At 43.0% G+C, this 27,523-nt stretch overlaps 1 long non-coding RNA gene across 2 annotated transcripts in view; it reads right to left on the bottom strand.

Annotated features, from left to right (window-relative positions):
- Positions 1-4,053: 4,053 nt before the first annotated feature.
- LOC128113500 (uncharacterized) overlaps positions 4,054-27,523 on the bottom strand; it is a 49,117-nt gene continuing 25,647 nt past the window's right edge. The window contains exons 5-6 of one of the 2 annotated variants that reach the window (XR_008219499.1): positions 13,521-13,981; positions 4,054-9,936 (exon numbers count right to left, since the gene is read on the bottom strand). This is a non-coding gene — a long non-coding RNA (uncharacterized LOC128113500). The remainder of the gene's footprint in view (positions 9,937-13,520; positions 13,982-27,523) is intronic. The other variant, XR_008219500.1, reaches the window with a different exon arrangement.

The following is a 27,523-nucleotide window of genomic DNA, read 5'->3' as shown; positions in this document are numbered from 1 at the left end:
TAACTACATATGTGATACATGTGTGTTAAAGTTAAATTGTGAAATGATGCACCAATACGGTGAACACAAGCCCTTCCTTACCCCTCTACTTTAGCACATTTCCAAAAAACAAGAAATAGCTAACAATTTGGAGAATTCCTTATCATTCGAGATTTTTGTAGACCTGCACATTTGCACACACACACACACACACACACACACACACACACACACACACACACACCATTTTCTTCTTACACAAAAAGGTAGAATGATCCCTGTTACTGAGCTGGCCCAGACTATGTAATGAACATCTTTTCAAAACAGAAGCACAGAACTCATTTTCATGAACTGCTTATTCTCCATTGTGTAGAACTCCAAATCGTGTTCAGCCATCACCCCACAAGTCATTTCCGGTTCTGTTGTCATTGTGAAATTCCTTGAGGAAGCATTTCTTCAAGAATGATTCCAGACATGCAATTGCTGGACCACTAGGTAGGTAGATGATATGGATGGATAGATAGGTAGATAGATAGATAGATAGATAGATAGATAGATAGATAGATAGATAGATAGACAGACAGACAGGATGGATGGATGGATATGGATGGATGGAGAGAGAGAGAGAGAGAGAGAGAGAGAGAGAGAGAGAGAGAGAGAGACGCATGTGCATATGTGTTTAGATTTCAGTAGACTCTCCATACTGAGAAAATCCATTTCCTAAATAAAATGTAGGCCTCTGTTAGGACTGCTGTCAAAAAGGAAGAGATGACAAATAGAAATTTTCATATTTCACATAAAAGGCATTGGCTACTGTTTTATTTTTAAAATCGTGTTTTTCTTATTTTCTATAATTTTTTTTAAACTCATGCTTTGGAAACTATGTAGTAACATTCACTTTGAGTCAAACGTCATTTTGTAAATTAATGCTCAGAAGATCTGTGTTACGATTCTAATATGAAATGTCCCCAAACATTCAGTTTTGAGCCCTTGGAGCCCAGGGGCTGGTGCTGTTCTGTGAGGTCATGGAAACTGTAGTAGGTGGCGGGCACCTAGATGTAGAAAGTGGTCATGGGGCCAGGGACCATGAATTCAAACGTTACAAGGCATGTTCAGCAAATCCCTTGTGCACAGCTTCCTGGCAGCTTCCTGGCTGCTATGAGGTGAATGGCTCCTCTCTGAAAGAGCAAGCCAAAATAAATACATAGCATTAGGTCGCTTTTCTTGAGTCCTTTCTCATGGAAAGCTAACTAATACTCTGGTTAAAGAAAGACAAAATGCACCCACACCACAGACAAACACTGCTCAGCACTGACATGTGTTCAGATCTCAGCATTGCTACTTTCCTGCAGTGAGAAGGTCATTCACGGGCCAGACTAAACCGAACAAAGGTCTCTGTGGGTGTAGCTTGAGTTACAGTTTTAAAATGTTTCTGACTAATTCTCAGGTGCAATGAGGTTGAGTGCTGTAGCTACAGCATTTGCTAATTTTGTAATTTTGGAAATTTTAGCAAAAAAAAAAGTGATGGCAGTTGTTCAGCAGCATCCTAGCGAAGGAACATTAGAGTGCAGATATAAATGTAGCATGCACTCAAATACAAGTTGGCAGAATTTATTTAAAATGTAACTTGAATTATTTTTATGTTCACAGATGGCTCTTAAAAATAGTTTTGCCTACCTAGTATTAACAACAGAGAGATATATGGGTCAGAGAGACCAAAACAATAGAAGGAGCTGGAATATTCGGGGGAAAAAATAGAAAACACAGAGCCAGACATAGTTAATATATATCATGTGACTCAAAACGAAGTTTTCAAGTCCAAAGTCATGGGGAAATTCTTTGCAATCTAAAAGTTCATTTTTGCTTCAGTTTTTTTAAAGTGTTTTTAAAATTATTCTTTTCTATTTTTATTTACATGTATATGTGTGTTGTGTTTCTGTGTGAGTATATGACGTGTGTGTGCAGGTACCCATGGAAGCCAGGAGAAGGCATCAAAACCCCTACAGTTAAGAGTTGTAGATGGGGGTAGTCAGAACCAAATTTGCATCCTCTGGGATTCAGGTCCTCTGGAAGAGCAGCAAGCACACTTAACTGCTGAGCCATCACTTCAGTCTCCAATTTTTTTAAGAGTAGATGGATACTGCCTAGTAAGAATAATATAACAATGGGGCTGCAGAAACTGCTTAGTGGTTAAAGGGAATGTACTGATCTTCCAAGCACTGAAGTTCAATTCCCAGGACCCACATCAGGTAGCTCACAACCATCAGTAACTCCAGCCCCAGGGTTATACAACACCTCTGGCCACTGTGGACACCTGCACTTACATAAATGCACACACACACACACACACACACACACTAAAATTAAAAATAAGAGTCAGAATACAAGCTTTAGTAACTGTTTATTATGGCCATCATACAATTACACGATGAGAGATTTAAGAGATAAGAGATGACCAGCACAGGAGAAGGTCAAGCCAGCAGCCTACAGCCAGCACAGGCCATGTCAAAGCCAGCAGCAAGTCGGAGAGGCTTAAGGTGTACTTATAGAATAGGGGCTTGGGGAGCACAATTACAGAATCCAAATCCACACCCTCTTCTGCACGAGGTATGTGTCCTTTACTTTCTCCTTCCACTACAGTCTTTATCAATTAAGAAACCAACTATCTTAAACCCACAAGGAAGGCTGCATTCTACCCTATGCAGGCAGAACTGAGTCTTGGGAATTAATGAATACTGTCCTTTAGGTCAGTACAACAGCAGCCTGATAGTCCATAACTAGCAATTCCTAGGTGATTAAATATTCATAATTCTGATTTCCAGTTTCTTTCTAATACTATATTCCACACTTGCTTCCTTTTCTTACGATATGGGTATGGTTATGAGGCTCTCAAAACTAATTTGGTAACAATTTGAGGATGGAATCAGCCACATACAAAGGGTAGAACAGTGCCTGGAACCCTAAAACAATAATAGAGACCAGAAGACAAGATGCTAAGCCTTGAGTTTCAGCATCCTTGCTGTGGTGAGGACCAGGCTCCAGGAGAACTTTCAAGAAGGGATCCAGTGAGGAGCCAATCAAAGCCACTCAATCCACTATGAAGATCTCACCCAAAGCATGGCAGAGGACTTCAGGTGATAATAAATACAGCACGTGACTGTGACCTTCCAAGACCACTGAGACTGGGGGAGCCCTGGTGAGAAGACAGAATGTCCCTGCTTAAATCTCCTTGCATCGTGTGTCTTGAGTATGAGCCCTGACATCTTGGCCTGGGAGAGTAACCTGAAAGGTAAAATCTCTCTCTCTCTCTCTCTCTCTCTCTCTCTCTCTCTCTCTCTCTCTCTCTCTCTCTCTCTCTCTCACACACACACACACACACACACACACACACACACACACACACACTGTTTTCCTTGGGATGTTGTCAAAATCTCATGAGCTCCCGTATACTTTGAGAGAAGATTCACATTTGCTACGGCTTTTAATGTGGTGTCAGAAACAAGCCAAGAATAAAGCAAGAATGCGTTAATACTATGTAAAGAGTTTCCTGCATTAGGGATTCCTGCATTAGGGAAAGTGAAGAAGAAAGCCACTTTAGAACATATTAAGGTTGGATTCTTCAGGGGAGAAAGCGGCCTAGAAGGATATGTGTGTGTGTGTGTGTGTGTGTGTGTGTGTGTGTGTGTGTGTGTGTGTGTAAGGTATGTGTGTATATATATATATATATACATATATATGATATATATATACCATATATCAGAAAATACACACTGATAAAGCTACACAGATACCTGCTACACAGCAGAGAGACAGGTGATGTCACAGGAAAACCAGGTCACAACAGGTCACAAAGACGATTGTCATACACAGAGGAAGCTGAAGTCCAAAGGTATTGGGGCAGTCACTGGGGAACGGAGGGAAAAAACAGGTGAGGGAAACACATGGTGCACATCCTAGACCACTGAACCATACAATTTTACTCCTGATTTTCAGTTCTGTTTTGTGTGTGTGCCTGTACACTCACACCACACACACGTGGATGAGTGTCATTTCTCAGCACCACCCACCTTTTTTTTTTTTTGATGCAGGGTCTCTCACTAGCCTGGAACTTGCCAAGTAACACACACAGCCTTGCCAAGGCTGACCAGTAAGTTATGAAATCTCTACCTCTCTGCCTCTCCAGGGCACACAACGCCAGGCCTAGCTTTTTTTTTTTTTAAACATGGTTTCTGAGGATCAAACTCAGGCTCTTATGCTTGCCAGACAAGAACTTGACCAACTGAGCTGTCTCTCCAACAGAGTTTTTAGTTTTTAACTCACAGGTCTTTGGCTCCTTTGTGATAGGAACTGAAGAAAAATTAAACTTAGCCTGTTTTGTGTTACTATAACAAAACACCTAATGCTGGGAAATGTTTGTTGTTTTAAATGATTTTGGCTTAAGACACTGGTGACTAGAAAGTCCAAACTGCATGGTGCCAGCATCTGTGAAGACCCTGTGGCTATATTAACACGGTGAGTAGTGTCACATGGTTGGAAGCCACTAGGGAAGAGAGGAAACAAGAGTGAGGAGGCACCAAGGTTTCTCTTTTATAATAATCCACTCTCTTGGGATCTACTCTATTCCTTTAAGAGGTAATCAATCCCCTCCTGAAAGCAGTCATGATGAAACCACCTCCCACTAGGCCCCACCTCTTAAGGGTTGTACTTGATAATTCTGTCAACTTGACACAAGCCAGAGTCATCTGAAAGGATGGACCCTCAATTGAGAAAATGTCTCCGTAAGAGCTGGCCTATAGGGCATTTGAATTAGTGATTGATGGGGAAGGCCCAGCCCATTGTGGGTAGTGCCATCTCTGGGCTGGTGGTCCTGGGTTCCATAAAAAAAGCAGGCTGAGCAAGCCATGAAAGCAAGCCAGTAAGCAGCACCCCTCCATGGCCTCTGCATCAGCTCCTGCCTCCAGGTTCGTGCCCTCTTGAATTCCTGTCCTGACTTCCTTTGATGATGAACTATATGAGGTACCATATAGTTAGGGTGCTAGGTGACAAGTAATGTTAACATGTGCAATAGGAACTACTGGTTTGGTGTGTAAATGGATGTTCTTTCTGAGTAATGGCAGAGTGTTTGCCTTAGCAGAACAAAGAAGAAGAGGAAAAACAATTATGAACTATGATATGGAAGTGTAAGCTGAATAAACCCTTTCTTCCCCAACTTGCTTTGATCATGTGTTTCATTGCAGTAATAGGAACCCTAACTAAGACAAGAGTCTACCACCTTTTAACACAAAGTCCTTGGGACCAAGCTTCCAGCACAAAATCCTTTGAGGAACAAAACTTTATCTAAAGCACAGCAGCAACACTTCACTGGGAACGGCACGAGGCAACTATGACCACACTGCTGTTTGCAATACATTGATTAGACTACTGTACCATGAGGATAATTAATCTTGATTAGTTTTTTAAAAATCGTGTTCCTCTAATTTGACTGAGATAGGTTTATTTGCATGTTTACAAACATTAATACCTGGATTGAATTTCCAATCTTCCTCATCACCTAGTCTTTTCAGACTCTCTATTTGCCCATGTGTGCTGGCCAACCTGTCAGGCAAAGATCTGTAGGGTAACCACAAAGCTTTCTGTCTTTCGGAACAGATTTTTGTCCTAATTTTGTAGAATAGAAATGGTCGTTGGAACATAAGTTGGGGGAAGAAAGGGAAGTGACTCAGTAGTCATATTTTGCCCATCTCCCTTTTATGTGCAATCCTGTGCATTTACAAAGACCACTTTATTGTTGATATATTGTGCACCCCAATAAACTTATCTGGTGTCAGAGAACAGAACAGCCACTATATTAAACACAGAGGTTAGCTAGCACATGCCTTTAATCCTAGCATTCAGGAGACAAAGATCCATTGGGATCTCTGTGAATTCAAGGCTACACTGGAAACAGCCAGGCATGGTGGCACATGCCTTTAATCCCAGGAAGTGATGGCAGGAAGCAGAAAGGTATATAAGGCGTAAGGACCAGGAAGTAGAGCCTTTTTAGCAGCAGTTCAACAGGAACTAGAGCCTTTTTAGCAGCAGTTCAACAGAGACACTTTTGGGTAAGGACTCAGAGACTTCCAGTCTGGAGGAAACAGGACTGGCTGAGGAGTTGGTGAGGTGAGGTTGGCTCTGGCTTGTTCTGTCTCTCTGATCTTTCAGCATTCACCCCAATATCTGGCATCAGGGCTTTTTTTATTATTAATAAGACCATTTAGCAATTCGTGTTACAGCACTTGTGTGTCTGGATGTGATGGAAGAAAATAGCTTTATGTCACCAGGCTGGACCAATGAAGGGAGAGGAAATGATCTGCGTGGGTGGACCGGTACAGCTGGACAGAGGTTACAGCTTGCACACACGGTACTCTTCTCTCTGGGTGTGTTGCCTTTTTCAGGTTCTTTTTCAGGAATGGGGCCGTGTGTATGTGTGTGTGTATCCCTCCTGAGCGGCAAGCACAGCCAGACAGCTTTTAATGGAGAAAAACACAAGAGGGACTAACAACTATTTCAGCCGTTCCTCGAGTGAACACTCTTTTTCCCCCCTTCTACATTATCAAATGCTACGGTACTTTAAACTTCTCCCATTAAGCCTTCTGAGTGAAATATTGAACTGATTAATGTGGCATTTTCCACTAAACTGTTTCAGGAAATGTTGCACCTTACCAGTGGGATGCCTCTGAATAATGTAACCTCCTTAGTATAATTAAAACTAAGTTCTGAAGTTAGTACCTTTTCTCCCCCGAGGCACTCATCAAAATGTCAAGTGTTCCTTCTAGTAAAACTGCAATCCCATAATACAAACAAATATATTACCCACTGCTCCTCGTGAGCAAGAGACCCTTGTTGCTTCTTCTTCTTATTCTTCTTTTTTTTGTCACTTTATTTCAAACCTGAGCAAGCAGCGTAAGAAATATGGTCACCGAAAGCTATCTGAACCCCCACACTACTCCCGGTTCTGTACCAGTGCCTGGCTTGCATTTACTAATACGTCTTTTGACTGTCTTCAACAGATAAACTTTTTTGTTGTTGGGTTGTTATGGACACATAGAAAACAGTGTGGATATTAAAAGGTATTTGCTTTCCTAGGGATTTCTGTGTGATTTTTTTTTTTAAAGGGGGAACAGGGAGTCAGGGATGCAGAGCCCTCTTCTGGCAGAGAAGCATTTAGAGCTCCTTGCAGATCCAGGGGCTTGGTTTTCGGTTTTTGTGGTTGTTGTTGTTTTTCTTGTTTTAGCAGGTTTTTTTAAAAATCAGCTTGGTAGAGTGTGAATTACAAAATGAGTGACCAACATTATTGTCAACACTGGCAACATTACCTCCTGCAGGGACAGGGGACAGCCTGCCCTCACAGGGCTGCTTCCAGAAGTCCTGTTCTTATAGCTCTAGAGGAGCGAGATAACGTGCAGGAAGGTAAGGAGAAATGGTGTCAGAGCCTGCCCTCTCTGGAACAAATACTAAGTTTGTGAGGCAAGTTCATTATGCAGGCTTAGGACACTTATTTCCGGCTATCAGAGAACTTGGTAGCTTCTCACAAATTACTGGCTTTTTCTAGACAAACCTAAGAGGTGTCAAAGGTTTCCAAATAACAGCCCATTATTTTCTTCCATTATAACCGGTCTTCACTTTGCTTCCTAGAGATCATACTAGCTTTTCCCCCGCTAGAGCCTACACCTGCCATGCGAGAGCCCCATCCCCAAATCTGATGGCCCTGCCAGTCTCCATCTGGGAAGGAGGGTGGGCTGAAGCGACGATGGAAAAGCAGACACTTGGAGACAGAGGGAGCCCAGCGGGACTTTGAAAGAGAAATATTCAGCGCTGGAAAGTGCTTCTTACCAAGCAATGTTTTCATTCTGTGAAAAACACGATTCTTTCCCGTCTGAAGGCCAGGCTGGCTGCCACTTCTCTCTGCCTGCCAACTAGTCATTAGCAAATAATGAGTGACAGTGTGGCTGCCTATGAGAAAGGAGGTGGGCACGCAAGGCACAAAGCGGTGAAGTAATGGGTGTCAGTGAGGGCAGAGTACCCAAGTGCCAGCCTGGATGTGGTTCTCAGGGAGCTGCAGACTGAAGAGAAAGCTGGGCAGAACTGAGAAATGCAGCCTGGACTGTGCAGCTGAGCAGAGCTATGACTACCTAAAGATGTGTGCAGCTGAGCGTGTGTGAGGCTATAGGGCACTGGCTGGGGTATAATGTTGTCTGTTCCCAACCAATGACAGAAATGCTTGGAGCAAATAATTCAAGAAAGTTGTTCGGTGAACATCCAAATTCAAGCTGTTTGAGTGAGAGACTCTTCAGCATCATTTACATGAAACCAACAGCATATTGAAGAGAACCAAGGATTGTCTCATTACGACCCAAGGGCAAGAATACATCAGGAGCTGATCTGCCCTTGGGCCAGAACTGACTCACAGAGAACAGCCCAAGCAGCCGTTCCTGCAGTCTGCTTAGTTCCGTCTCCACCCGCTCTGCGTGGTCTTGCTTTCTCCTTGCTTGTCCATGCTTTTTGTTTTTTTCTCCAGTTCCCTGTTTCATGTTTAAATAGCCAAACATGGCGGCTCCACCCCCAGAGCTTAATTGTCCTCTGTCCAAATGAACCATAAAATTGAATCAGCTATTCATTCTTATTCACAATTTCCAGAACAGACCATTTGCTTCACCCGACTTCGGCTCATCTGTTTTCTAAGCAGGCATGTGCTGGAACTTGGTGATCAACAGTCACTCCTGTGCATGGGGACATAGTCTTGAGAACAGGGCTGTGGGCTAGGAAGCAGGGCTGAGAATAAACTTACTTTTCTGAATGACTTTAACACACAGCAGAAACTGTTTTTTGAAATGGCAAAATAACAAACATTTTTACTTTGAAAAAAAAAAGGTTTACTGGAATTTTTCCCATTTTTGAAAATTTTTAAAAGGAGCAGAAAGTCACTAGCTTATAACTTACCATATAGGGCAGTAGTTTTCAATCTATGGGTTGCAGCCCTTTTGGGGTCGAATGACCCTTCTACAGGGGTCACCTAAGACCATCTGCATATCAGATGTTTACATTACAATTCGTAACAGTAGCAAAATTACAGCTATGAAGTACCAAAGACAATAATTTTATGGTTGGGGGTCACCACAGCATGAGGAATTCTATTAAACGGTCACAGATTTTGGAAGGTTGAGAACTGCTGATATAGGAGAAAGGTAACTAATTTAGGAGCTGGAAGATGTGAGGACTGCTCCCAGTTCCCCTAAACTGGCTGTGTGAGGAAACAATGCAGCCTCTTAGCAGTATGAAAGCCTCTATAGATATGAAATTAGAGTAACGGCCCTGTCCATGCCCAAGTACTAGATAGTGACAACCGCTGTGTATCTGGGGTGGTTAGTGGGGAATAAGAAGTTTGGGTTTCCCACAGCTAGTAACTGTGGGTCCTGTAGTCCTTGAAGCTACGTCACTCTGGATACAAGAAAGACAGACAATGGAGTTGCTCAAGTCACCATCAGCCTTCCTTGTAGAACCGAGCTGCACACTCTTCGAGCAAAAAACCACACACAGCTGGAATAATTGTGCTTTTAGTGACACGTTTAGCAAACAATAAAACCAATCTTGAGAACGATGTGAGTAGATGAGACAAGAATATTCACGGTGGGCTCCCGGGTCAGGAGTGTGGCGGACCGACCTGGGACTGATTCCTTTGTTCGGCAAAGTGATTGAACAGGGCTGAAGTGATGTTTCTACAAACTGAGTCAAGACTACATCCTCACACCTGAGTGGCAGAGGGGCAGGAGGGGGTGACCTCCACCAGTCCATATGGATGCAGCTGGCTTACCACCTGGTCTCCCTTTCCTCCTCAACCTTCAAGCTTCCTGAAGCTGGGTGCTTACAAAGATGATAGTCTTGGCAAGAGGAGCATCTTCAAGCTTCTGCTGTGAAGTTCTAATAAGATAATGGAGAGAAAACTGCTTTAAAAACTGTGAAGTGCTAAACAAATGTAAGTTACCATAATTATTATGATTAACAATGTCAAAAAGGGAAACCATTAAGTCAGTCACACAAATTGGCACATGTACTTAGCACCTAAAAGTAATCAAGCAGGGAGCCTAAAAGCAATTTGATAATCTTCGCCTTTCAAGTTCTTTTTCATTAAGCTTGTGTGGGTTTGTGCATCTATGAAATTGGAAGATATATTTGGCTCCCAGCTTCACCGGCTTAGTGGAGGGATGCCTTCTTTGATTACACCTTATCTTGGATCCATAAAGGGAAAAGCACACGTCCACCTCTGGAACACATACCGCGGCACCTGTTATTCCAGAGAAGTAGCCACCAGAGTGAGCTTCTGGTTTTTCTCTTTGAGATTACTTGCAGCAGGATAGAAAATGCAAGTGTTGAAGAGGTGATAGAAATAGACAGAGAGAGAGAAAGGACAGAGAGGAACCTAGAAGATGACACTTGACTGCTTTATGGATCTCTTCCACTCAACACAGATCAAAGAAAAGTGTACCTAAGAAGCAGTAGGGAGCTGTTGTCCAGTTTATATTTATATAAAATGCATGTATAATATATAATTATACAATAACATTTATTTGTAGGGTGCTTATATATGTGTGAGCATATATAAGTAATATATGTGTGTATACATATGTATATATATGTACATATATATGTAGCATAAAAGACTTGTATTTAGATACAATCAGTACTGAGAGGTTAAAGATAGTCAGTTTTTGTTAGTTCATTAATCCTCCAAACTAGATGGGGGCATTTCTATCCAATTCATATGAGGAAAAGTTATAAACTGGAAAGGGGTCAGTTTAATGATTGTGGTAAAGGGATCCTTTGACACCCACAAAACTTTCATTTCATGAGATGAAAGGTGAGGGGAAGAAGAAAGGCATAATTAGCTACTGAAAATGAACACATTAGAGGCTGAGGAAAAGGAAGGTGAAGAGCACTCTGGGAAAAGAAAACGTCTACCCGTTCCTAAGAGTAGGAACATCTCCTGAGACCTTTCCTCTCGGTCCCTTTGTTTGCGTCTGGGGTACGCTGATCCGAAGAGTTCTGTGTATCTTAGACTCCTAAGATGTTGCTGTGTTCATCACTTCTCCCATCACCGTGACGGAATGCCTGGCAGAAACAGCTTATGGGAGGACAGGTTTATTGAGAGGTCGTGGTTCAGGGGGTCCAGTCCATCACAATGGGGAAGACATGGTGGCTGACAGCTCCATCTGCGGCAGCAAGAGCATGAGGTGAACGTGTTACATCTCTGGGGATCCGGAAGCAGGGACTTCCACCAAAAGAGAGGTGAGCTCAATTCTCCAGGCCCATCCCCAGCAACCTACATCTGCCTGGTAGGCTCTATATCTCAGAGGCTCTACAACCTCCCAGAACAGCATCACTGACTAGGGACCAAGTATTCAAGCACGCTAATCCATGGGGAATATTTTACACCTAAACTATAACAGAAAGCCTTCTGTTCAAACTCGCTGAATTCACAGGAAGGGCCATTTCAGGCTTTATAGCCAAAAGATATAACTCTTAGTAAGATAAACAGAAATAACTAGAATATTAGAAGAGCAATCTTAAAAATTAGCTTGTAAAAAACTAAAACCTCATGTAACGATACCCATTTCAATTTATGCCTTCGGAAACTGTTTTCCCTATAGCTTCTCTCACAGGGACCAGGAAAAAAAATGATGATGTTTGGAGCTAGAAGAACTGTGCATGGGCTTTCTCTGTATCAAGATGGGTGACCTTGGGAAATCACAGAATGTCAAGCCTGTGACATGGATGTAAAGATACATCCCTACTCCTGCAAGGAGTGAGCTGTAGGATAGAAACATGTGCAGCAAAGACCAAAAAGAATGTAACGTCCTACACAAGTAACAAACCAATTTTCAAGATCATGGAATTAAAGGGGTTGTGCTCCACATCAGCCTACTCTAAGGTTTTCAAGCCTTTTAGATGAAAAGATCTTGCTATAATTCAGAATGCTCCAACACATATAATACACTGACTGGCTTAGGAACTACAGAAAGTCATTTCTCACATTCTCAAGGCTAGAAGTTTGAAGCCACCAGGGTTGGGTTCTAATGAGGGTTTTCCCCCCAGATGCAGGCAGTTGTCCTTCTCAGAAAGACAGCAAGAGAGCTCTGAGATTTTCCTTTTCTTACAGCTTCTACTTCTGTTTCTAGGGACTCTTCATCATGACACAGATACCTCATGAAAGCCCTGCATCCTAATATCATCTTGAAGGCTGGGATTTCAAAATATGAAGTTGGAGAGAAAACATGCAGGCCAAAACAGACCTCTGAGTAAAACCACATACAGCAGACACCGGAGCTGTTCTGTTATACCAAGAAATGTCAAAATTCAAGGACCAAGTTATGTTTACAACACCCTGGCAGCACTCAGGAAGCAGAAGCAGGCAGATTTCTGTGAGTTTCTGGCCATTTTGGCCTACGTATCAAGTTCCAGGCCAGTCAAGGTTACATAGTAAGATCCTGACTCAAAATAATAACAAAATACTCAAATTTTGAAACAAGCCCCAACCTCATAGCCCAACTTACACAGTGGGAAATAAGAAGGTATACATACTCCATGCACAAATTTTAAAACTCACTGGTCCAACTTGTTTGAGTTATAGTTAAGAAAACTGGGGTCATTAAGCAGGTTACAACCAACTCTGCTATAAAAGCTTTAAAAAAATCCTCTGTTTTCTTATCCATAATTAGTACATAAGGGAATTAGGCCAGTAAAATATGGAAGTCATGCTATCATATATATATAGATAGATAGATAGATAGATAGATAGATAGATAGAGAGAGAGAGAGAGAGAGAGAGTTTGAGTGGTCTGTCCTTCATCTTATTTTTCCCATATATATAAATTTAGACAAAGGGAGTTTGACAATCAGGTAGAAATAAAATAAAAGACCTCCAGCTAGGCTGCTATGTAAGCAGGAGCCCTTTCAGCTGTGTTAAAAATAAATAAGTAAACACAAATGCCCACCTGGCTCTCAGCTTGTAGCCGCTGAATTGCTTCCTAGGCCTACCTGGCTTGCAGCCCCACTAGCTCAGAGCTCTGTTTCCATCTGTGTTATCACAGGGCCCCAAGTCAGCATTTCCAAACTATTACTTTTGTGCCTTTTTTAAAATATCCCCTGGACTTGCTGAATGCCTGGGTTTTGCTAAGACTCTCAAAGGCGCTACGTGAGTCTGTCCAGGCTGCCATAACAGGTTACATACCATGGACTGGGCCACTTACAACAATAGAGATTTGCTTTCTCACAGTGCTGGAACCTGGGAGTCAAAGGATAGGTGTGGCTGAAGTTTTTCTGGCCCCACCCCGCTCCTGTGGCCCCACAATCCAGCAGCCACTCAGACCCAAATGAACACACAGAGGCTTATATTAATTACAAACTGTACGGCCCTACTGGCTCAGGCTTCTCACTCGCTGGCTCTTACATCTTAAATTAGCCCCTTTCTATAAATCTATACTTTTGCCACGTGGCTAGTGACTTACCGGTATCTTTACATCTTGCTTCTCTTGGCGGCAGCTGGCAGCATCTCCTCAGTTCTCTTTTCTTCTCTCTCCCCTCTCTCCAGTGAGAATGTCCCACCTAACCTTATTCTGCCTCACCCTTGGCCAAACAGCTTTATTGATCAACCAATCAGAGCAAGACACATTCACAGCACACGGAACGACATCCCCATCAGACAGGTGCCGATAGATTTGACAGCTGGTGAGGCCACTCCTCCTGGTTCCCAGGTAACCACTTTCTGCGTCCTCACGTGGCCTTTCCTTTACGATCATGTAGGAGAGCAAGGTGTCTTTTCTTCTAAGGACAGCAGTCCTACTGGATTAAGAATGAAGGTCCCCGGCCCTCCAGGCAGTGTCAGGGTTGGGCTCCCTCTCATGGCACGGATTTCAAACTGAACCAGTCATTGATAGGTCACTCCTCTCATTTCTGTGCCAGACCCAGGCTAGAAGCAAACATGACCACCAAAAAAAAAAGGTCAACAAAATAATCCAGAATGACATTCTATCGTCCCATAGACAGGAGGAGCCTAGCAGAATCACATCATCATCATCATCATCAGAGAGAATACATCCAGCAACTGATAGGAGCAGATGCAGAGACCCACAGCTAAACATTAGGCAGAGCTTGGGGAAATCACTCGGAAGAGGGGCGGGGAGGATTATAGGAGCCAGAGGGGTCAACGACATCACAAGAAACCCACAGACACAACTGACCCTTGGCTCACAGGGGCTCACAGAGACTGAACCGACAGCCAGGGAGCCTGCATGGGACTGACCTAGGCCCTCTGCATATATGTGACAGTTGTGTAGCTTGATCCTCTTGTGGGACTCCTAACAGTGGGAGCAGGGGCTGTCTCTGACTCTTTTGCCTGCTTTTGGGACCCTTTTCCTCCTACTGGGTTGCCTCCTCCGGCCTTAATATGAGGAGAGGTGCCTAGTCTTATTGTAACTTGTTAGGCCATGTTTGGTTGACATCTCTTGGGATGCCTGCACTTTTATGAAGGGAATCAGAGGAGGAGTAGATCTAGGGGAGAGGGGAGGTGAGGGGAGGGACTGGGAGAGAAGAGGGATGGGAAAACACAGTCCGGCTGTAATATATGAGAGAAGAATAAAAGATTTTGAAAAAAGAAATCAAGTAGAGAAAAGTTACAATTACACAAGAATAGTAGAAATGTTGTAATAGTTCAAAGACTATTATTTCCTTGAAAATAAACACTGAGCCTCAAAAAAAATTTAATTAAGGTCCCTCCCTCCTGACCTCATTTAACCATATCTGCCTCTTTAAAGCCCTTTTCTCAGTCTCAGGAGGTACGGTAAGGGCATCAACAAATGAGTTGGAGAGGGACACAATTTAGTCTCTAATAGGTACAAGTTCTTGTTAGTTTTCCCATAGAGCTGAAAAGATTTTTAAATCCTTAATTTGGTAAACACAGAGGAATTGTTTACACTAATGCTTCTGGTGACAAAGCATAACTCTTACAAACAGGAATGTGATGAGATATATATATATATGAAAAACCTGAACAGTTAGCAAATCCCTTCACTTAACCATTTAATTTCTAGCCATTTATGTTAAAGAAAGACTGAATTTACCTCCAGGACATTTGCCATAACAATAAGATTTGGAAAACTGGCCCACTGTGGTGGTGCATGTCTGTAATCCCGAGCAGTTAGGAGCACTGAGGCAGAAGAATGACAAATTCAAGGCCAGCCTAGGTTACATCACGAGAATCTCTATCTAAAGGCTCAGGCGGCAGCAGAGCACACCAGAGAGATGGCTCAGCAGGTAAAGCACTTGTCACACAAGCTAGAGAGCTAGAGTTTAGGTCCTTAAGACCTAGATGGACTTGGCAGCCTGAGTACAATCCCAGCAAACAGGGAGTTGGGACAGGAAATCTGCAGCAACAAGGCTAGACAAGCTAACCAAAGCCAACCCCGGATTCATCAAGAGACCCTGCCACAATGTAAGGTACAGAGCAATTGGGGTAGACGCTGAACATTCCAGGTCTACCTCTGGCCTCCACAGGCCCATGCACACGTGTGTGTGCATTTGCACACTCAGACACACATGCACCACACACATGAACCTAGCTCTCACACTGAAATTCTGTAAAGCTATTCATATAATAATACATAGCATAGAGCATAGAACCACACTCTCACTACAATAAAAATACATCAAGTGGAGTCCATAAAAAACATTTAAACTAATATGTTACCTTGTAGATTATGGCTAGAAGACATATTAAAAGACAGAGAGCTTGCTCAGTGTGTAAAACTGCTTTGCCAGGGGACCTGAGTTCCATCCTGAAACACACATAAAGAGACTAGACACTGTGATGTGGAGGGAAAAAACCATCACAAGAGACCCTAAATAAAATAAAAATTGAAAAACCATTTTTAAAAACGGTTTACTTCTAGCTAGGCATGGTGATGTATTTGTAATCCCAGTCCTGGGGAGGGTGAAGCAAGAAGGTCAGTTCAGTGTATGTCTCTGCTACATAGTGAGTTTAGGACCAGCCTGGACTGCAGGATACACAGTCTCAAAACAAAACAAAAAATGACTTCTGTTCAGAAAGAGAAAGGGTTGAGGGGGAAGGAGGAGAAAGGACAAGAACAAATAATATGGAGGGTGTTTTCTGCATGGGTGATAACTCACAATGAAACTCTTACTGTATTCAATCAATAATATGCTAATGGGATTTTAAATTACTGCTGAGTACTACTATTAAGGCTAATATTTATTTTCTTTTTTCAGTTTACTTTTATCTCCCACAATGAACAAGCAACACACTTGTAAAAAAGAATGTTTGTCGTCTGAGTTTAAACTGGAGGAGCAACTGAGGTTTCAAGGTACATTAGACATTTTATCTAAAGTGACCCCGTGTCTGCGGCACTTATTTCTTAGTATCTCCCGCATGCTATAAACATCCTGAAGAATTTCCTCCTTCTTTCAGATGAAAAAGCAACAAAGAGATTATAACAACATTTTAAAAATTCTGTCCACAGATTCTTTGCTAAACCACCAAATCCATCCTGTCTTACCCTATCCTCCCTCCCTTGCACCTAAAATCAAGGAATGAAAAGGGAGCCGGGACCATGGTTTGACAGGACTGCTTTCCTAACACAGTATGTTCTGCTGTGATCCACAAGCATGGCGGCTCCAGCAGCCAACGCAAATCCCTAGGACTGTTCCAAAAGGCGATTTTATAAACCAGCATCACTCTTGCAAGCCAAGACAGCCTTTCCTTGGGAATGCGGAACAGTTCCTTCAGAGTGGTTCCAGTCTCTGAGGCAAATATGTATCCAGGCGCTGTGTGGAGAGTATTTGCCAGTGAGAATAGCAATACCCAGGTACACACACGGTATGTGTTTTGCTGTGGAAGTTTTCCCAGTAAACAAGAATGAAGCCATCAAAAGAAAAGAACGCTAATTTTAAATCAATTAAATTTAAACAGAAACACATCCTTGGGGTATAGTTGCCTTTTGGTTAGCACGCTACTTTTGTAGACTTGGGTTATTTACGAGCAAATTGTTTTGAAAGAAGTATCAGTGGCATTGAGAGGTGAAGTCCAACTGGTCTCTCCTGTGGCTCCTTTCCAGGCCACGAATTACTGAGGATGTAGAGGAACAGGGTTGTTATCGCTCCAGCCTTGTTCTAGTCAACCTATGTGCAGACTCAATCTCTGCATAACAAAGCAACCCATATGTAATATTTACCGACAGGAAAGCAGATGCCTAGAAAACCAGGAAACGTGCGGTTCTCTTCCAGTTCACATAAGCACCACTAAACAGAAGGACATGCACTGAGGTCAGGTATGGACTAGCACATCCATCTAGGGTGGGGAGTGGACTCTGCACTCTGGGTACTGCCTAAAATAAGACACACTCGTCCAACCTTGTTGGAAATCTGCCTCTGCCTATGTCTGGGTCACATGGGTGGAGAGGGGCTGAGCTCGAAGCCCTGTTTAGCACAGCTAAATCAATGGGAGGATTTGTCTTTAGCTCATTTATTGGCTTTGCTCATGAGGAAATTCTTCCAGCGATGACAACCATCTCACAGCAGCTTACACCAACAGATCAAAATGGTACAAGGATCCCACAGAGGGCGGCTCACCTGCCAAGGCACATGTCACTAAACCTCCGGTTTGGATTTGCTGCCGTTGTCTGGGATAAGTTATTGGGTGGAAAGCAATTTGGATATTGTCTTCCTCCACGGGGCTCTGCAGCCACGGAGAGTGATGAAACGCGGTGGTTTGGGGGAGGGAGTCTGACATGGCCTTTCTCAGAACAGTACAAATGGTAAGGCCTTTACTTGGGGAAACAGCAGGCCACAGACGCGGCTGCACAGTCTCGAGGGGAAAGGGTGGGCATAAACACTTAAGTACGTGCATGGCTTTGCAGAATGGCAGACGGTGGGCGGCTGCAGATGCTTGCTTCCTTGTAAGGATTTCTCACCATTTGCAGGGGCCGTGTTTCGGCATCATCCAGGAGTGCCAGGGCAACTCGGCAGTACTTAAGTTAACCCGTGTTACCTGGACATGTTATCCAACACTCAAAACACATCGGCACAGCTGACCCTCCTCCAGTTCACATTCCAGATGGGCAGGGCAGACTCACCTAACTTAGTAGAGAAGACCAAGAGAAAAAAAAAAAATAGCTTGCCTCAGTTTTCCCAGCTAGCTGAGTTACTTTTTACACACTAACACATCCTCTCATGGAACGGAGGTCTGGGAACTGGATGCCTTTTCTTTCTTTTTAGTCAACTATTTCATGAGCGCGTGTTATATTTCAGTCTCCCTTTCCATACGATGAGATTATTGATAGCAGTGTGTCAAATCCTCATTTAAGAGTAAACCCTGGAGAGCTAAAGCCCGGCAACACTTTCTGAAACAAGTCAGGATGATCTTGAACTCACAGATCCTCCAGCCTCTGCCTCCTGAGTGCTGGGGTTAAAGGCGTGCACCACCACATGCAGCCCATCAAACACTTCTTTTTGAAGTATCTAGAGTGGACTTGATTTTTTATTTCCTAGATGCCCAGAATGATACACAAAAAGGCTATCACAAGAAACTCCACACAGTATGTAAACATCAAAGAAGAACTGCCAGTGTTGTAAGCTGAGAATTAAAAGCATAATTCCCTCCCCCATGGCCCTATCAAGATCTGCACATTAGGTGGAACAGCTATATGGGAACTGTCTCTGTTCACAGGTTGCTTCCAGATATCAAGAAGTTTAAGGCTTTCTTAATGATGCATGTGCCAATTTAATATGATTTCTAAAATAGGGATGATAAAAATACTGACCTACCTCATAGAGCTGGTTGGAACAACTAATTATCTCTCATAAAAACACTTCAACCTCCTAAAGTACCTCATAAAGGTTTATTATGAGTGGTAATACTAATAGTTAAACATATAATGTGGTATCAAATGCAGGCCTGCTCCACAAGCTGATGGTGTTTTAAATTCTCTTTATGGCTGCACTGTTGTTTAGCAGTTCCTGTGTTGAAAGCCCTTCACAGCTGTAAATTAGTCAATCCCCATGGCATGCACTCCTGAGAGATAGGTCAGGATTATTTTCTATTACTATGGCAACAAATCTTATGTAAATGTCCAACGATGGAAGTTGGAGATGAGAAGCAGGAAAGGTTAAGTGACTTCTTCAAGACCACACATCAAGTAGGTGGCAGGGTCAACTTTAAAATGCGGAAGAGCTGACCCCAAGGGGCACCCCAATCCACCTGGTCAGGACCAAGGAGATCACTGACACTCATTTGCTTAGAAATGCGTGGAAACAGAAAACACCGACGTTCTCTATTTGAGAAGAAGAACACTTATAATTTGTAGGCAGGCAATTAATGACTACATTTTGTTAGTCCATGGACAAGAGGCAGTAGCAGTCAAGGCAGTATAAATTCTGGTCAGACTGCTCACATCCATTCCTCAGCCAACCCCTGCCACCTCCTTGCTGGGTGGCATTGGGCTAGCTACTTCTGTTCTCTGCACATCAGTTTCAGAGCCTATGTAGTAAAATGGAGCCAACAAGAAGATAGATCTACTTCATATGGTTCCTCTGAGGAGTTCACATTGGCACGGACAGCAGAGCCAAGTGGCTAATAAGCATTCAATAAGCACCATTGTTAGAGCCTATGAGACAGGAAGTACTCACTGCATTCCAATACTGTTATACAAAGTCCAGAGACACGTAAGACACAGTCCATCCTGTTCAGTATAACAGGCTTGTCAAATTGTAGTTTCCCAGGTCATAATGGGGGTAGGTGATGGGATCCAGGGCTCGGGATGTTAAAGCAAAGCCACATGTTTTCAAAAGAAAGGATGCGATGGCTTAACCCTCCGTTGGAGCTTCTCTGTTTGCTCTCTCTTTCACTTGTCCTTGGGTTTCTGTTTCCACGTAATTAATTTTATTTATGTTTTTGCAAAGAGGAAAAAAAACACAAGTAAATCGACGGTAAAAGCGCTCTAGAGAGTATCATGGGTGCTCAGAGGGGAAAAAAAGGGGTGGAGGCAGTCATTTCTTGCTAGTGGCCTTGAATCCAGCTCATGACTCTTCCTGAACATCCAGGGGAAAGTTTGTGAATTTACAAGAGGGGCCGGTTACTTTCCTGCTGTCTCTCAGTCGAACATCCACCCTCCTTTTCTGCCATGTGCAACTAGCCCAGGGGAACTGCAAGCCGCATTTCCCAGGCACCCTCGCTGCTGACCTTCTATTAGACAGTGAGGATCAGAAGGGGAGAGCAGGGGAGACATCTTCAGGTTTGCAGGAGGAGCATCTCTACAGGTGGCAGCCTCCCTCCCGACTCTAGGTCTTGTGGCAGCTCCTCTGCATAGTGTTCCTGGGCCCAGTAACCTGACTGCCTTCCTTTTGCACCCCTCCTCCAACTTGGGAGTGTTGAGGCAAGAAGTGTTACCAGAATTTGGTCTTTAGGTATTTAAAAATAAGGCAAGCTTTCACCGGTGCACACACCTTTATCCCAGTACTGGGGAGGCAGAGAAGCAAGCAGATCTCTGTCTCAAAACACAAACAAACAAATAAAAAACTGACCGCAAAAAAAAAAGTCAGATTTTAAAACCTCAAAATGGCTGAGCACTGGTAGGGGAGATCAGGATGGTGGATTCCTCCTGAAGGAGTATGGACAGGTAGAAGCAAAAGGGTGCCAGAGCCCACCCCACCCCCCCTCCCCCCACAAAAAAGAGGGTTGGGGGATGGCTATTGAACACGTGCCACCATCCAACAATGGTGCGTGCTGTCATATCTTAGCAGAGGCCAGATAAGTGGTCAATGACCAAGCGGTGACACGGATCCTCTTCCAAGTTTCAAACAATGGAAAAAGTCCCTTGGCGTAGGAAAATGTGATGCAAAGTGGAGCCTTTGCGACATTATGTGGTTGTAGGATTTAAAGAGGATTGAATAGACAGCTAAGCAGGCGTGCTTACACCAAGTGATGCTTGAGTTCCAACTTGATATTCACCTCACTATCACTTATTATTTTGTTTCATTTTTAATAGATGCCATTGGAATAGATCTGAATAAGAGTGTTTTTAAGGGCTGAGCTACAAAGATAACCTCGAAAACACAAACATGAAAATAATTTTGAAGTCAAACAGGAGAAAATACGTGGGGAAACACAGCAAACATAACATAGGCATAAAAATAACATAAAATAAGATAGTCTGTCATGCCAGTTTTGTCAGTAGAAACATATAGCATTAACTCACCTGCTAAAAGATCTTCTATTTTACTCACACACACACACACACACACACACACACACAAAAAAAAAAAAAAAAAAAAACTAACTGTGTGTTCTATACTAGAAACACATGGAAAACAAATTCAAAAAAGTTGAACATAAAAGAATTGACACAGATTTTCCAGACAAATAGGGCTCTCTGTGTGTATGTATGCTTGTATGTGTGTGTAGATGTGTGTGTGCATGTGTGTGTGTGTGTGTGTGTATGATGTGTGAATTGCAACCCAGCATCATCCCATGGTGAGAAGTAAACTGTGCTGTATCCTCTTTACACTCCTGTTTTGGGTAATGGCTCTGTGTTTATGAAGTCTGATTCTTAGACGCACATACTGAAGAACATCCAGAGGTAAGTATTTACCTTCAAGTATTCAGCAGGGAAAAGAGAAAGAGAATGACAGTGGAAATGGAGAAAACCCTGACCAACTTCTATACACAGGCACATGTGAATACTTGGGTCTTTCTTGCAACTTTTTCGTAAGTTTTAAATTTTGCCAAAATAAATAAGGTTTTTAAGCAATAACCAGAACTAACTTCTTAGAAATGATAATTCTTTTGCCTTCAAAATGGAGCCAAGATCATGGCATTTTGAAAGCTGTCTAAGTGATTCTAATATGCATCTGGTGTTGGGAACCTCTGAGCCTGTCAATCCATGGGACTTGGTGATGGTACATATGAGGTAATATGAAGAGACACTGTGGTAAGCCGAAGTGTGGCACCAAGAGATGTTCAAAGTTGAGGAAGGGAAATTACAAACATTCATTCTATTGCATTGATACACGAGAGGTTTCAAACCACATCTGCTGGATGGAGCATGGATGGGAGTCACAGGAGTTGAAGCAAAGACACAGAACCACAACCCAAAACACTGTTGGGGGGTTGCAGGAAGTGGTACCTCGGCTCTCTAGCTCCAAGAAAGAGGGAAATGTCAAAACGCTGGGTTGTCTGGAGGGTTCTTGGCATGTCTGCACATAACACCAACGTGTTGAGGAGAACCATAGCCCTTATCACTCCCCTCCTGCTTTATACAGCCTAGCATTTACCCCCATCAAAAACTCCAGAGGGCTCCACTTTACAGAAGCTGAACAGAGTTTGGTTTGTAAGAAGCAAAGACTCTGGATTAGATACTGTTGCCCACAGATATGCCATGATTTTGACCTGAAGAGGAGTTCCAACCTACTCACGCCAAAGCTAGGCAACCAGGATGCACCCAACCTGCCTATTCATGACCAAGCAGAAGACCATCTTGCCAAGACAGAGGAAATGCAGAGCATTTGCTTTTAAATGTCCTACTTTATTTTATTTATATATGTATGGGTATTTAACCACATATATGTCTACATTACACATGAATGTCTGGTACCCAAGGATGCCAAAAGAGGGCATCAGATCCTCTGCAGGTAGTTACAGATGGTTGTACACCACCGTGTGGATACTAGAAATGGGACCTGGGTACTCTGGAAGAGTTGTCAGTGCCCTTAATTGCTGAGCCATCTCTCCAGCCCCTCCCTGCTTCTGCTTTTAAATATGACTGAACAACATAAGTCTATTAGAACCCAGAGCGGGGAAGCAACAGAAACAGCAATTCAAAGAGGTTGAGAAATTCATGAGTCATGTGTGAAGCATTCTAGACTTTAAGCAATTGTTGAAAAATGGGAGCAGAGAACAATTTTTACACTGAAGATATGGTTGTATCTTAAGTAGCCCAAGGGACTTTTCTTCTAGAAGGAAACGTAACCTAACACACTATTCAGTTTTTCAGTGAACAGTATTGACAGCTACAGTGTGACATGGGTTTGTTTCCAGCCTATAGCAAAAGCTCTAAAGAGTCCATCACCTGTGGTTTGAAGATCAATTGAAATGTTATTTCAGACATAACTGATGCATACCTGTAATCCCCAAACTCAGGAGACTGGGGCAGGAGGTTCAAGGGTGTGAGTACAGTCTGGGCTGCATTGCAAGGCTCTATTTCAAAAGAAGAAGAAGGGGAAAGAAAGGAAGAAGGAAGGAAGGAAGAAAGAAAGAAATTGGTTGATTAATCATCTTTACAGTGTAGAAGTTGAAAAATAGCTGGGACATAAAGGAGTTGGTAGGAGAGAGGTCATGTAGAAATACATGATAAAAAGAATAAAGTTTATAGAAATATGATACCTGTATCACAATATTACCTGATAAAATAATTAAAACAATAATGTAAAGACAAATACTGCAAGGATATAAAGGTGGGGTATGAGTTTAAGCCTTTGTCTTTCATGACTGAGAATCACCATAAAATATTGTTTAAAGTCCAAACACATCAAGAAATAGAAGTACAGCATTTAAGGGTATGAAGATGTGATGTGAATACTAATTGTCAGCCGTAGGAGTTCTGATTCCCATAGAATTTTTGGGATCACTTATGTATACTATCATATCATCTGCAAATAATGATATTTTGAATTTTGACTTCTTCTTTTCCAATTTATATCTCCTTGATCTCTTTTAGTTGTCTTGTTGCTCTAGCTAGAACTTCAACTACTATATTGACTAGATATGGGGAGAACGGACAGCCTTGTCTTGTTCCTGATTTTAGTGGAACTGCTTTGAGTTTCTCTACATTCAATTTGATGTTGGCTGTTGGCTTGCTATATATTGCTTTTATTATGTTTAGGTATGTCCCTTGTATCCCTGATCTCTCCAAGACCTTTATCGTGAAAGGTTGTTGGATTTATCAAAGGCTTTTCAGCATCTAATGAGATATCATGTGTTTTTTTTTTTCTTTCAGCATGGGTGGACTGGGGGCAGGTGGGGATAGGAACATGGGGGATCGGGTGGTGGGGGGAATATTGAAAGAGCTAACTGGAAAAGTGGGGGCATTTGGGGTCAGATAGAAACCTGGTGCAAGGGAAACTCTGAGGAATCTACAAAGGATGACCCCAGCTAAGATTCTTAGTAATTGTGGCTATGTAGCCTGAACTGGCCATTTCCTGTGACCAGGTAAGACTTCGAGTGGAGGGATTGGGACACCAACCTAGTCACATAACCTTCAACCTACAGTCTGTCCTACCTATGAGATGTGCTGAGGTAAGAGTGGCCAACCAATGACTGGTCTAGCCTGAGACCCATGCCACAGGAGTGAACCAATCCCTGATACTGCCTGGAAAGCCAGGACCTAGAGATTGGATGGCCCAGAGACCTAGGATAGAACCAAACATGACAGGATGGGGGTGGTGGCTGGGGGGGATGTCAGTGTAATGATACCTAACAATATTCTGCTATACTCATAGATTGGTGCCTAGCCCAATAGTGATCAGAGAGGCTTTTATCTAGCAACTGGTGGAAACAGATGCAGACCCACAGTTAAATATTAGGTAGAGCTTGAAAAATCCTGCTGAAGAGAGAGAGGAAGGATTGTAGGAGCCAGAGGGGTCAAGGACATCACAGGAAAATCCACAGAATCAGCTAACCTGGACTCATAAGGTTTCACAGAGATTGAACTGACAATCAGGGAGCCTGCACGGGACTTATCAAGGCCTTCTGCATATATTGTGACAGTTGTGTAGCTTGGTCTCTCATGGGGCTCCTAGCAGTGGGAGCAAGGGCTGTTTCTGACTCCTTTCCTGACTTTTGGGACCCTATTCCTCATACTGTCACTTTGCCCAGCCTTAATACAAGGTGAAATACTTAGTCTTCCTAAAACTTGATATGCTATATTTTATTGATATCCATGGAAGGCTTGCCCTTTTCTGAATAAAAATGGAGGAGGAGTAGACAGGCAGAGAGGCAGCGGAGAGGTAGGGGGAAGAACTGGGAGGAGAGGAAGGAGGGGAAACTGTGGTAAGGATGTAAAATAAATAAATAAATTTAGATGGATAGATAGATGGATAGATGGATGGATGGATGGGTGGGTGGGTGGATGGATGGATGGATGGATGGATGGATGGATAGATAGATAGATAGATAGATAGATAGATAGATAGATAGATAGATAGATAGATAGATAGATGATAAATATACATTGTCAAATTGATTTGCATCTAGAATCAACTAAGAGCCATGCCTCTAAGGAGGCAGGTCTGTGAGGATACCTTCAGGAAGAATTAACTGAGGAGAGAAAACTCTCCCCTGGAATTGGTGGCATCTTTGGGCATCACCCCAGATACAAAGAGGTCAAAGGAAACAGCAGAGCTGCTTGCCTGTCTTTGCTTCTTGCTGGTGAGTGCATCTATTCTGCTGCTGCTGCTGCTGCCACTGCTGTTATCCTCCACTGATACCAGAACTCTGCTTCTTTAGCCTTAATGTGGACTGAAGACCTCTCCAAGAATCTTCCAGGTCTTAAGTGCCAGAATGGGACTGCTTGGACATCCAGCTTCATGGATTCATCCAGCTATCCTATTCTTGGCCTCTCTAGAGTGCAGATAATGCTGCACAATCCCCTTTTATAATACATATTCACTCTATTTGTTCTGTTCCTTTAGCATACCCTGACTAATAGAGAAGACAATAATTAGCAGCTTGAACATAAACGAAGCTGCCCTGGAGAACGGGGCTGGGATGACAAGGGTTGGAAGATTGATGCTTTTCTTATTAGCCCTTCTGTTTCTGTCACTCTTCTGTTACCACACATTTCTGCAGTAAGTGTAAGTTGTAAAAGTGAGAAAGTATAAGGGACTTAGAAGGTCCTCAACAATAAGCAGTCTGATATTGTTTTCTAGATGATTCAGTATCATATATTACCTTGGGACCATTACTTAAGGCCTAATCATGGTGATACCCTAGGATATTTAGTGAAGCTAATAGCAATCACTGTGTCCTTCCATTAATAAAGGGAATATGGGAATGGAGGAGGAGGAGACAACAGCGACTAGAGGGGCTCCAAGTAGACAGTAGTCAAATTGCTGATGCCAGATCGGAGAGCAGCTTCTGCATCCTCCAGGAGGGTTCCCAACTGGAGGTAGAGCTTTGGGGACCAGCCATAGCCCAGAGGTGCTCTATGAAGCTGTAGTCACATAAAGTAATAAACTCCAAAAATGATGGAAGTCATGAGTTCTGCACTGGTCCTCTGGCTCTTTGCAAAACAGGCTTCTCCTGGTAAATGGGCTTCTCCTGGTACTTTCCAGCTCCATCCTCATCCCCTCAGCACACACATACAAGGTCTGTCTCTGAGCTCTGCAAATAAAGAAGGCCTTTCCCAATGCCAACCCCTTCTGCCCTCTTCTAGCACCTCAGCCTTGCCAGCCACCCCTTTGTCTGCAGTGGGCGGAGCTCAGTGTTTTCACACTTGACAACCACCGCTGTACTACTTTGCATTCTCTTACTGTAATAATGACCATGACCAAAAACAATTTGGGGAGAGAAGGATTTATTGCATTTTACAGATTAGAGCCCACCATTACGTAAAGGGACAGTGCAGATGCTCAAGGCAGGACCCTGGATGCAGAGACTGGAGCAAAAGCAATGAAGGAGTGCTGCTTACTGGCTTGCTCACCATGGATTGCTCAGTTTGCTTCCTTACACAACTCAGAACCACCTGCCCAGGGGTGGCACCCCCACGCTGGACTGTGCCTTCCCACGTCACTCATTAATCGAGCCCACAGTTGCCTACAGATCAAAATTAGGGAGACATTTTCTGAACTGAAGCTCCCTCTTCTCAGATGACCCTAGACCACGTCAAGCCAAGAAAAACAAAACAAACAAACTAAACACATGAGGATCACAATAGTACCATATGTTTCCCCAGCATGTATCCTAAGCCCTTCTACACAACCATGTCATAAGGGCTTTCTCTTTTTTTTTTCTTTTTTTAAGGTTGAAGTCCTGACATCCCTCTTTCCTCTCTCTAAAGGCCTACACAGTGCTGGCCTTCCAATAAGGAATTACGCTTTCAGAACTGCTAAAGGCAATGGCCAACTGAGATGGCTCATGCCCGAAATCACAACACTCAAAAGGCTAAGGCAAGAGAGTACCACGATTTCAAGGCCACCCTGAACTACACAGTCAGTTTCAGGCTAGGTAAGTTACAGAATGAGACTCTGCCTCAAATAAAATAAAATAACAAAAAGACAAAATCTTAGTTTTGACTAAAACAAGTTTGTCTTCCTACCTCGATCAAATTATAAGGAGAGAAACCTAAGACACTCTACCTATCCATTTTGTGACGTGGTTGTGACCATTGAGACCTTATATGATTCTAGGCACTTTCAGTTTCTGGGGCAGGAGCAGGGGATAGTGAGA

Source organism: Peromyscus californicus, unplaced genomic scaffold (genome assembly GCF_007827085.1).
Source record: "Peromyscus californicus insignis strain IS unplaced genomic scaffold, ASM782708v3 Scaffold_18__1_contigs__length_77618521, whole genome shotgun sequence".
NCBI lineage: Eukaryota > Metazoa > Chordata > Mammalia > Rodentia > Cricetidae > Peromyscus > Peromyscus californicus.
The sequence above is the reverse complement of the archived record's forward strand: the minus strand, read 5'-3'. Positions and strand labels throughout refer to the sequence as shown.